The sequence below is a fragment of the Physeter macrocephalus genome, chromosome 20, assembly GCF_002837175.3.
Source record: "Physeter macrocephalus isolate SW-GA chromosome 20, ASM283717v5, whole genome shotgun sequence".
NCBI lineage: Eukaryota > Metazoa > Chordata > Mammalia > Artiodactyla > Physeteridae > Physeter > Physeter macrocephalus.
The window spans coordinates 105,592,650-105,600,655 of NC_041233.1; the positions used below are offsets into that span (position 1 = coordinate 105,592,650).

An 8,006-nucleotide genomic window follows, 5' to 3' on the forward strand; every position below is an offset into this window, starting at 1 on the left:
TTTTTATTTTCCAAAGAATTCCCACTTTTAAACATCCTATACAAGTTACTTATTTTTATGTGCAAATTTATTGTCTATCTCCCTGCCTCTGGAATATATACTCTTTAAAGGTGATGTCTTTGTTTTGTCCACTGATATATTATAAGACTTAAAAACTGCCTGGCACATAGTAGGTGCTAAAATATTTAATACAATGTAAGAATCAATTTAGAATTGCTTAAGAGGTTTAAAATTTTTATCATAAAAGGTATAATAAGTGTAAATTAATATTATAATTTTAATAATTCATGTCAATCTATGAAGCTAGTCTTAAGACTTCTCATCTCTTCAAATATTTTAATTTTGAACAAAAGCACATTGTTATCATGGTCTGATATTTTATTATGTTGTCCTGGAAATTCACTGGGTTTCTTTTGGAATATCTGTCTTAAAATTACACTTAAAACATAGAGTAATCTCTCCTCTTTATCACAAAACATATAATTGCCATACTTAAAGGATTATGTAATATTAATCAATTTGATGTTATATATACTTAAATTTATACAAATAAGCTATATGAGCCATAGCATTAGAATGTTAAAGAACTAATGTATATTGAATCGCTAGCGTGTACGTTTCAGATGTGTATCATTAATTCCACTATTAAAATTGGTTTGTGTTTTCAGCCTGGTGCTAGGTAATTTGTATATGCTGTTTCAATGAATTATCTCAACAATTCTATCAAGTAGGTAAAATGATATGTATTTTATATGTGGGAAAACTAGAATAAGAAGAATTAAAGTCATCTGCTTCCAGCAGCATTAATAGAAGATGTCAGAGAGTGCACGATCTTAGAGCCTGTGTGATACCCACCATACTGTGAGAGGCCAGCTCTGCTAATTTATGTAGGAGGCTAGATTCAAACACCATTTTTAACTTAGCAACACTCCTTTCCAAAAACACAAGTTCTCACAATGAAAGGAATGCAGTTCCAGAGTAATGTACATAGTGGCTATTTTTGATATTCATTTCAGAAAGTCAGGCATTCGGAACATAACTTGTTCTCAGCTTTTAAGAAACTTTTGGCTGCTCTTCATCCAAAACTTTGGCTTCACTCTTATCGCATGACATAATAAAGTGCAGATGATGTAAAAGACAAGTTCTTCATCCACAGATGTGAGGAGACCAACCACTGATGCTGACTCTTCCAGGGGGGTGCAAAGCACACACATACACCTTTTCCAAAAGGAGAGGAACATTCAGGTTATCCACGTGAATATAAGGTTGATGTCAAAAGTAATGAAACAGAAAAAGTCTAGCCATATTCACAAAGTTGTTAGGCCAACCACTAGAAATGAAACGTTTAAATAGTAGAAATCTATAATTTACTCTTACTGTTGTGAAATGTCACTGAGGAGGTCTCCAAACAAATATACTTTGTGGTGGGTAAATTGTTATGAAAAAGATGAGGGGGGAATTCTTCCATTTTAAGATGCTGAGAGCAGCAGGATGTGTAACCACTGGCTGTAGTTTCAGAGCCTTAGAGGACCTACAGGATGATGATCTGGCTCTGCTAATACAGTTCCTGGATTTTATCTGCAGTTACTTAAAAGTGAGTCATTCCTGATGCATATTGACTCTGAAGTTAATGGTGAAGGATTATATTTCAAAATAAAGAAAGCATTTTTTTTTCCTCAAAGCATCTTTAACCCTAAAAAAAAAAATTAAAATTAAATTGAAATTTGTTAAATTAAAGTTGAACAAGAAAGAGAGTAAGCTAGTTAATAGTAAAAATGAGAAATAAAAGATCATATTTGGGGGTCTATTTATATTACTCAAAAACAGCAAAACAGATCTGAGACATTTTTTGAAATAAGTGATTTTTTTTAGGATTTATATTTCCTAACTTAAAAATATGATGATCCATGAATTTTCAAATTTTTGAGATTCCTGTTGAAAGAATTGCTTTCTCCAAGTATTTTCCAGTCTTTTGTTTAGAAATAGCATTATTGACATATAGTTCACATACCATAAAATACACCCATTTCAAGTGTACAATTAATGGTTTTTAGTATATTCACATACTTGGGCGTCCATCACCACAGTCAGTTTTAGAGCATTTTCATCACCCTTAAAAGAAAACCCTGTAGCCTTTAGTTATCACCCCTTCCCCCAATCATTGCATCCCCTGCAGCCCTAAGCAACTGTTAATCTACTTTCTGTCTGTAAATTTGCCAATTCTGGACATTTTATAAAAATGGAATCATCCATTATGTGGTCTTTTATGACTTTTTTTTAACATCTTTATTGGAGTATAATTGCTTTGCAGTGTTGTGCTAGTTTCTGCTATATAACAAAGTGAATCAGCTATATGCATACTTAGCATAATGTTTTCGAGGTTCATCATGTTGTAACATATATCAGAATTCATGCTTTTTTATTGCCAAATAATTCCATTGCGTGGTTTTTCTACTTTTTATTTATCCATTGATCAGTTAAAGAAAATTTGGGTTCCCACTTTTTGCTGTGATGGAAAATGCTACTATGAATATCATGTACACATTTTTGTAAGGACATGTTTTCATTTCTCTTGGGTATAGATCAAATAGTAGAATTGCTCGGTTCTATAGTAACTCTATGTTTAGCCTTTTAAGGAATTGCCTATGATGCATATGTTATACATTTTAAATTATCACACAGTTCCTTTTAGTTTGTTCAGCTTTTTTTCTTGTTGTAAGGGCAAAGGGTGACAACTTCCAAGCTCTTTACATGTCCGAGCTGAAACTGGAAATCCTGATATGCTTATCCTCTTATCCAGAGACCTATTTGTCTTTCCCAGCCATGGATTTCTGTGTCCTTGAGGCTATGCGGCCAGAACTGGGAAGGAGAGCTACGCTTAGCTAAGCTGAGTGTAGTTTTGATGAACTTGAGTTTTCTCCTTTCTGAGATTGTGTTGAATATACTCTACTAAGAATCACCCTATTCCCTAGGGATGATTTGTCTTCAGCTTGAATACCAGTTCAGCATGGAGCCTCCATATTTTTGTTTGTTTTTCCCTTAATACCATGGATAATCCCTGTACCACCCATCATAGAGTGAGACAAGTTTAGGGCAGAAACCACAATTTTATGCTTGTTTCCTTTTCCTTTCTTTTTAATTTTTTTCTTTCATTCTTTGTCTTTCCCGTTCTCTGTCTTTCTCCAAAATCTATGGCAAAGGTGTTACATTTGTTTGTTTGTTTAATTCCTGCTAGTGGGTTGTTTTTTTTCCTGATTTTTAAAATTTTTGTTAATCATTTATTGGAATTGGGAGATTCGGTATTTACTATCATGGAGATGTCTACCTGGGAGTTTGAAAGAAATTTTTCAAGTAGAACATTTTGGCTAGTATTTGCAAAAATGTTTAGAATATTTTTACATGGGAAGCAAAAAAGAAAAAGATTTTTTTTCTTCAAGTAAAAGACAACCTGGGAGAGAGAACTCAGTGACAGATCCCTTGACTAGTGGTTGGCAGATGCAGGGCTCAGCCTGGTTGTGCCACCGACCCTGATGCTGTGACTTAGGACAGAGGCATCTACGTCCTTCAAATACTATTTGAGCATCTATTATATTCCCGGCATTGTGTCACTGGGGATTCATCTATGAGTAAAACAAATTCCTACCCTCAAGGGCGTGCAATCCAGAGGAAACATTCCTTTAAAATAGAAATTAAAATAAGGAGTTTCACTGTTTCTTAATCTGTTTAAAGCTCACTTTCCCATCCCATCTTAAGAGAGGCTTGCCTCAATACTGAGTAGTATAGGACATTTTGCTCTAATGTTCTTTGATTCCCAAGGACAAGAATGATAGAACTTGAACAAGGTATGTGATGAAAAAAAAAAAGGATCTCTGTCATGGTGGACTTAGCTAAATAAAACATAGAGCTGATAGATTTGCACTTAAAACACTTTAAAAAGAATGGGAAGTCCATCAGCATATTAGATGTCCATACTTTCTAAAAATGTTTTCTTAAGTTACTGAATAGGACATTAGAAAATCTGATGTCCTTGAGCTCTATGCTCTGCGGTTTCTTGGCAACTTAGAGGAAGCAACTTTTCATTGCTCATCCACGTAATATATTTTTTTCAAACCTTTTTTAAATTGAGTTGATGTACAATATATGTTTCAAGTGTACAACATAGTGATTCACAATTTTTTAAAGTTAAATTCCATTTATAGTTATAAAATATTGGCTATATTCCCTGTATAATACATTTTTCAGTTTAAACATTACCAAGCTTGCTACTGTATTCCATAATTTTCAGTTCTGTAATCATCGAGAGAAAATATTACAGTGGTTTAACATGAGAGGTAAACAAAGGATGGAAGAGATTTTATTAAATGTCCTCCTAATTCAGGGACAAAAGAGTACATTAAGAATTATTGGGCTTCCCTGGTGGCGCAGTGGTTGCGAGTCCGCCTGCCGATGCAGGGGAACCGGGTTCGCGCCCCGGTCTGGGAAGATCCCACATGCCGCGGAGCGGCTGGGCCCGTGAGCCATGGCTGCTGAGCCTGCGCGTCCGGAGCCTGTGCTCTGCAACGGGAGAGGCCGCAACAGAGGGAGGCCCGCATACCACAAAAGAAAAAAAAAAAAAAAAAAAAAAAGAATTATTGTTCCTGTTCCCCAATTTTTTGGTGCCCAAATGGCTGAGCATTGAACTCCAAGAGAAGAAAAGGTGAAGGATTTGATTGGGGCTCCCTTCTCTTCCCTGTGCAAAAGCTGCAGTTAAGAACACAGAGGGGGGAAAGGAGTATCTGTTAAGAATATTTAACTCTAAGCAAGAGTACCCGGAACCTTGTTTCTGAAGCTTCTTCACCTTCATGTTATTTATTTATTCCACATACAGTTCATTAGAACTTCACTTAAAGATGAAGAGAAATAGCAAATAATAATATCTTTCATCTAAGACCAGAACATTCCAGTGCTTTTCAAAAGATATTGCAAGAGGAATAATGTATTAGCTGTGAAGGCCTTGCTTGCTTGTGTCTCAAGTCCTAATCATATAAGTTAAACACCAAGATGCTTTTCTATGAAGTCTAATAATCAATTCATTTTTTTTGCATATATACAATTTCTTCACTGTAATATTGCTAGCAGAACACTGGAAATAACTCAGATGTCAAATATCAGAAAAAAAAATTATTGAATTACTGTATATCCATACAATGAAATTCTATGCAGCTAATTAAAAATTAAGGATGTACCTTCTTATTCTCAGTATGTGTGTGTGGGTGGGGAGGGTCAAGGCAGGCTTTGAATTTGAATTTAAAGAATGTCTAAGACATTCACTATCATAGGAGAAAAAATGTTCTGTTGATGGCTTAAAGTAAAACAAGGAAACCAACCTCCCACTATGGCCACTGAACCTTGGAGCAATACTGAGCTTGTCTTTAGTATGCATATCTCCTAGCACTAGACGGGTCTTTGTTCCAAACTTGTCTTTAAAGCTACCTGGAGCAGCACAATATCCAGAGAAGTGATGTTCAGAGCTTCAGGAGACAGCATTTTATCCAAGTGCAGCTCCTGGAAACAAAATGCATTTAGAAGATTTCTTCGGATGTTGGGAATTTTCAGGTAGGCCCAGCTGCCTCTGCAACCCCTGAGCCCATTTCTGTTTGAAATGTCTGCCAAACCACGAGTGCCGTGATCACAGTTAATATTCAGTGAGCTCTTACTCTGTACCAATTGCTTTATATCTACTAATTTATTTATTTCTCATAATAATCTCACAAAGGAGGTGAAATTATTGTCTGTGTTTTAAATATAAGATTAAGTGAAAGTAGGTGACTTATTCAGGACCACAGGCCCAATAAGAATTGAACCAGAACTGAAGTAGAGGTAGTCTGACTCTAGAGACCTTGCTTCTGAGGAACTTCTGAGGCTAGGATAGGACCTGTCCTATCCTCTCTGAGGCTCAGTTTCAGACCAGGATGCTATAAACACTCTTCAAAGGTGCTTGTGGTTTAAGAAACCTGTTAGCCCAGATCCTCCCCCCAGCACAGTATGGCGATGCAGCCAACTAACTAGCATAGGAATTTGCTCAGAAATGCCTCTAATACTAGGTAGGATTATCTGGCTTATGTTGAAAGGTTTTGTGCTGGGTTACTTTCAGATGTGTCACTGAAGCATCATTAAATGATGCCACACAATCATAGACTTTGGGGACCTAACAGCAACAAACCAACCTACCTGCAAACATTCCAAAAGGCTTCACGATTTATTTTCTTGCATCCTACCCGCTAGCCAAAGGCTTAATTCACTCTTCCACACGAAGACTCATGTTCTTGACTCTGTGCAGACTCATACATGTGCCTGTTTAAATGTTGCCCATCCTCATGGTGCCAAAGATAGGCAAGCTTTCTTAGTTTCCTAAGTGGAAGTAACAGTTCCTTCTGTGTTTTCATTGTGATGTTTGCCATTCATTATCCTCCTCATCTAAGAGCTATTTTATTCCTTCCCTATTTCTCTTCCCTAGGCATAAAGTCATGTTTTTCATACCAAATTTGGTCTTTTGTATGCCATGGTGCCTTGCCCATAGTAGGAATTCAGCAAACATTTTTTAAAAGAAGTCAGTGAAGAATGAATGAAGCGTGTTGAGGAGGCATGATGCAGGGGAAAGTTAGCAAATTTTAAGGGAGAGGTTGGTAGAAGCAAACATTCATGAAGCAACTGAATACTTTGGCATTGCATCCATCAAGCAGGGCCATTACTCAAAGGACGTGACGCTTATTTTTATGCAGCATTGCCAGATGCATATGAAATTCCTCTAACAGATCTTTGTGGGGATCTAGCTATCATGTTCCATTCCAGTAAAGGTATACGGAAACATGACTAACAGGACAAAAATAAGATAAAATCAGCATGTGTTTGGGATAAAATAGCTGCCTTCGCATGTGGACATATTTTGGGGGTTGCACAAGGAAACAGAGAGATGAGATTCCTCCACCTAGATTCCTCCACCTAATTTCACTTTCTGTTTCCATAGACACTTGCCACACTTTCTTTCCTATCAAAGGCATGGGTAAATCCTACTTTATAGAACGCATGAGGGAATAATTTATCTAACTATGACTTCAGGGATACCATAGTATCTCTAAACCTTCCTTGGATTCCTTCAGAGTTGTGGGAGATGCAGACTGGGCTGTTGTTTAGGTCATCAGACTCTCAAGGTTTAATCATTGTTCTCCAGTATCTGAATCTCAGCCTCTTTCTTCTGGACACTTGACCATCATATGACCATAGATGACAGCTCCTCTGGCATTGGTATCATGTAAAGTTATGTACAAAGCAGAAGGTAAATGTGTATATTGATAATAGGGGGTGTCCTCTTCTCACTCCCATCCCATCCTGATATTAAGGTACTGAAAGGTCTAATGTTTTTTCAAAGACTGCTTAGTGGCTTTCAAATCAGAGCAAGGGATGGTAAGTGATGTGTATGAATGTCATCAAAGTGTTGGGAAAGTTGCCTGCAATGTTCCCACTGCAAGGAGAGAACACTCCTCTAAGTGAGTTCCCAGGATTCCCTTCTGCTTACACAGGGCTCGACTCACACTAAGAAATTTACTTCTGCTTTTCTAGGCTGACCATTCCCTTCCCACTGATACATCCTTTCTATAAATGGTGTTGACACTGTTTCCATATCCCAGTTCCCATGCCGGGGAGATATCCTATGTGGGGAGGTATCCTCATGGACCACTTTAAATAATTTAACCTTCTCAAGCATAAACACTGGCTGCCTCGTGTGATGGAATTGACACTGGAGTGCCCAGTTACCCTCCCCTCTTTTGCCTTTTCAAGTAACACTGTCACACTCAGCCAGGCAAGTCTATTCTTATGACTCCCTTAGGTTTTTTTTGTTTTGTTTTTTTTTGCGGTACGTGGGCCTCTCACCGTCGCGGCCTCTCCCGCTGCGGAGCACAGGCTCCGGACACGCAGGCTCAGCGGCCATGGCTCACGGGCCCAGCCGCTCCGCGGCATGCGGGATC

General features: G+C 37.5%; 1 long non-coding RNA gene across 1 annotated transcript in view; it reads right to left on the reverse strand.

Moving 5' to 3' along the window:
- Window positions 1-815: 815 nt before the first annotated feature.
- Window positions 816-8,006, reverse strand: part of LOC129391654 (uncharacterized) — a 12,004-nt gene continuing 4,813 nt past the window's right edge. The window contains exons 2-3 of the long non-coding RNA XR_008616220.1: window positions 5,473-5,544; window positions 816-1,218 (exon numbers count right to left, since the gene is read on the reverse strand). This is a non-coding gene — a long non-coding RNA (uncharacterized lncRNA). The remainder of the gene's footprint in view (window positions 1,219-5,472; window positions 5,545-8,006) is intronic.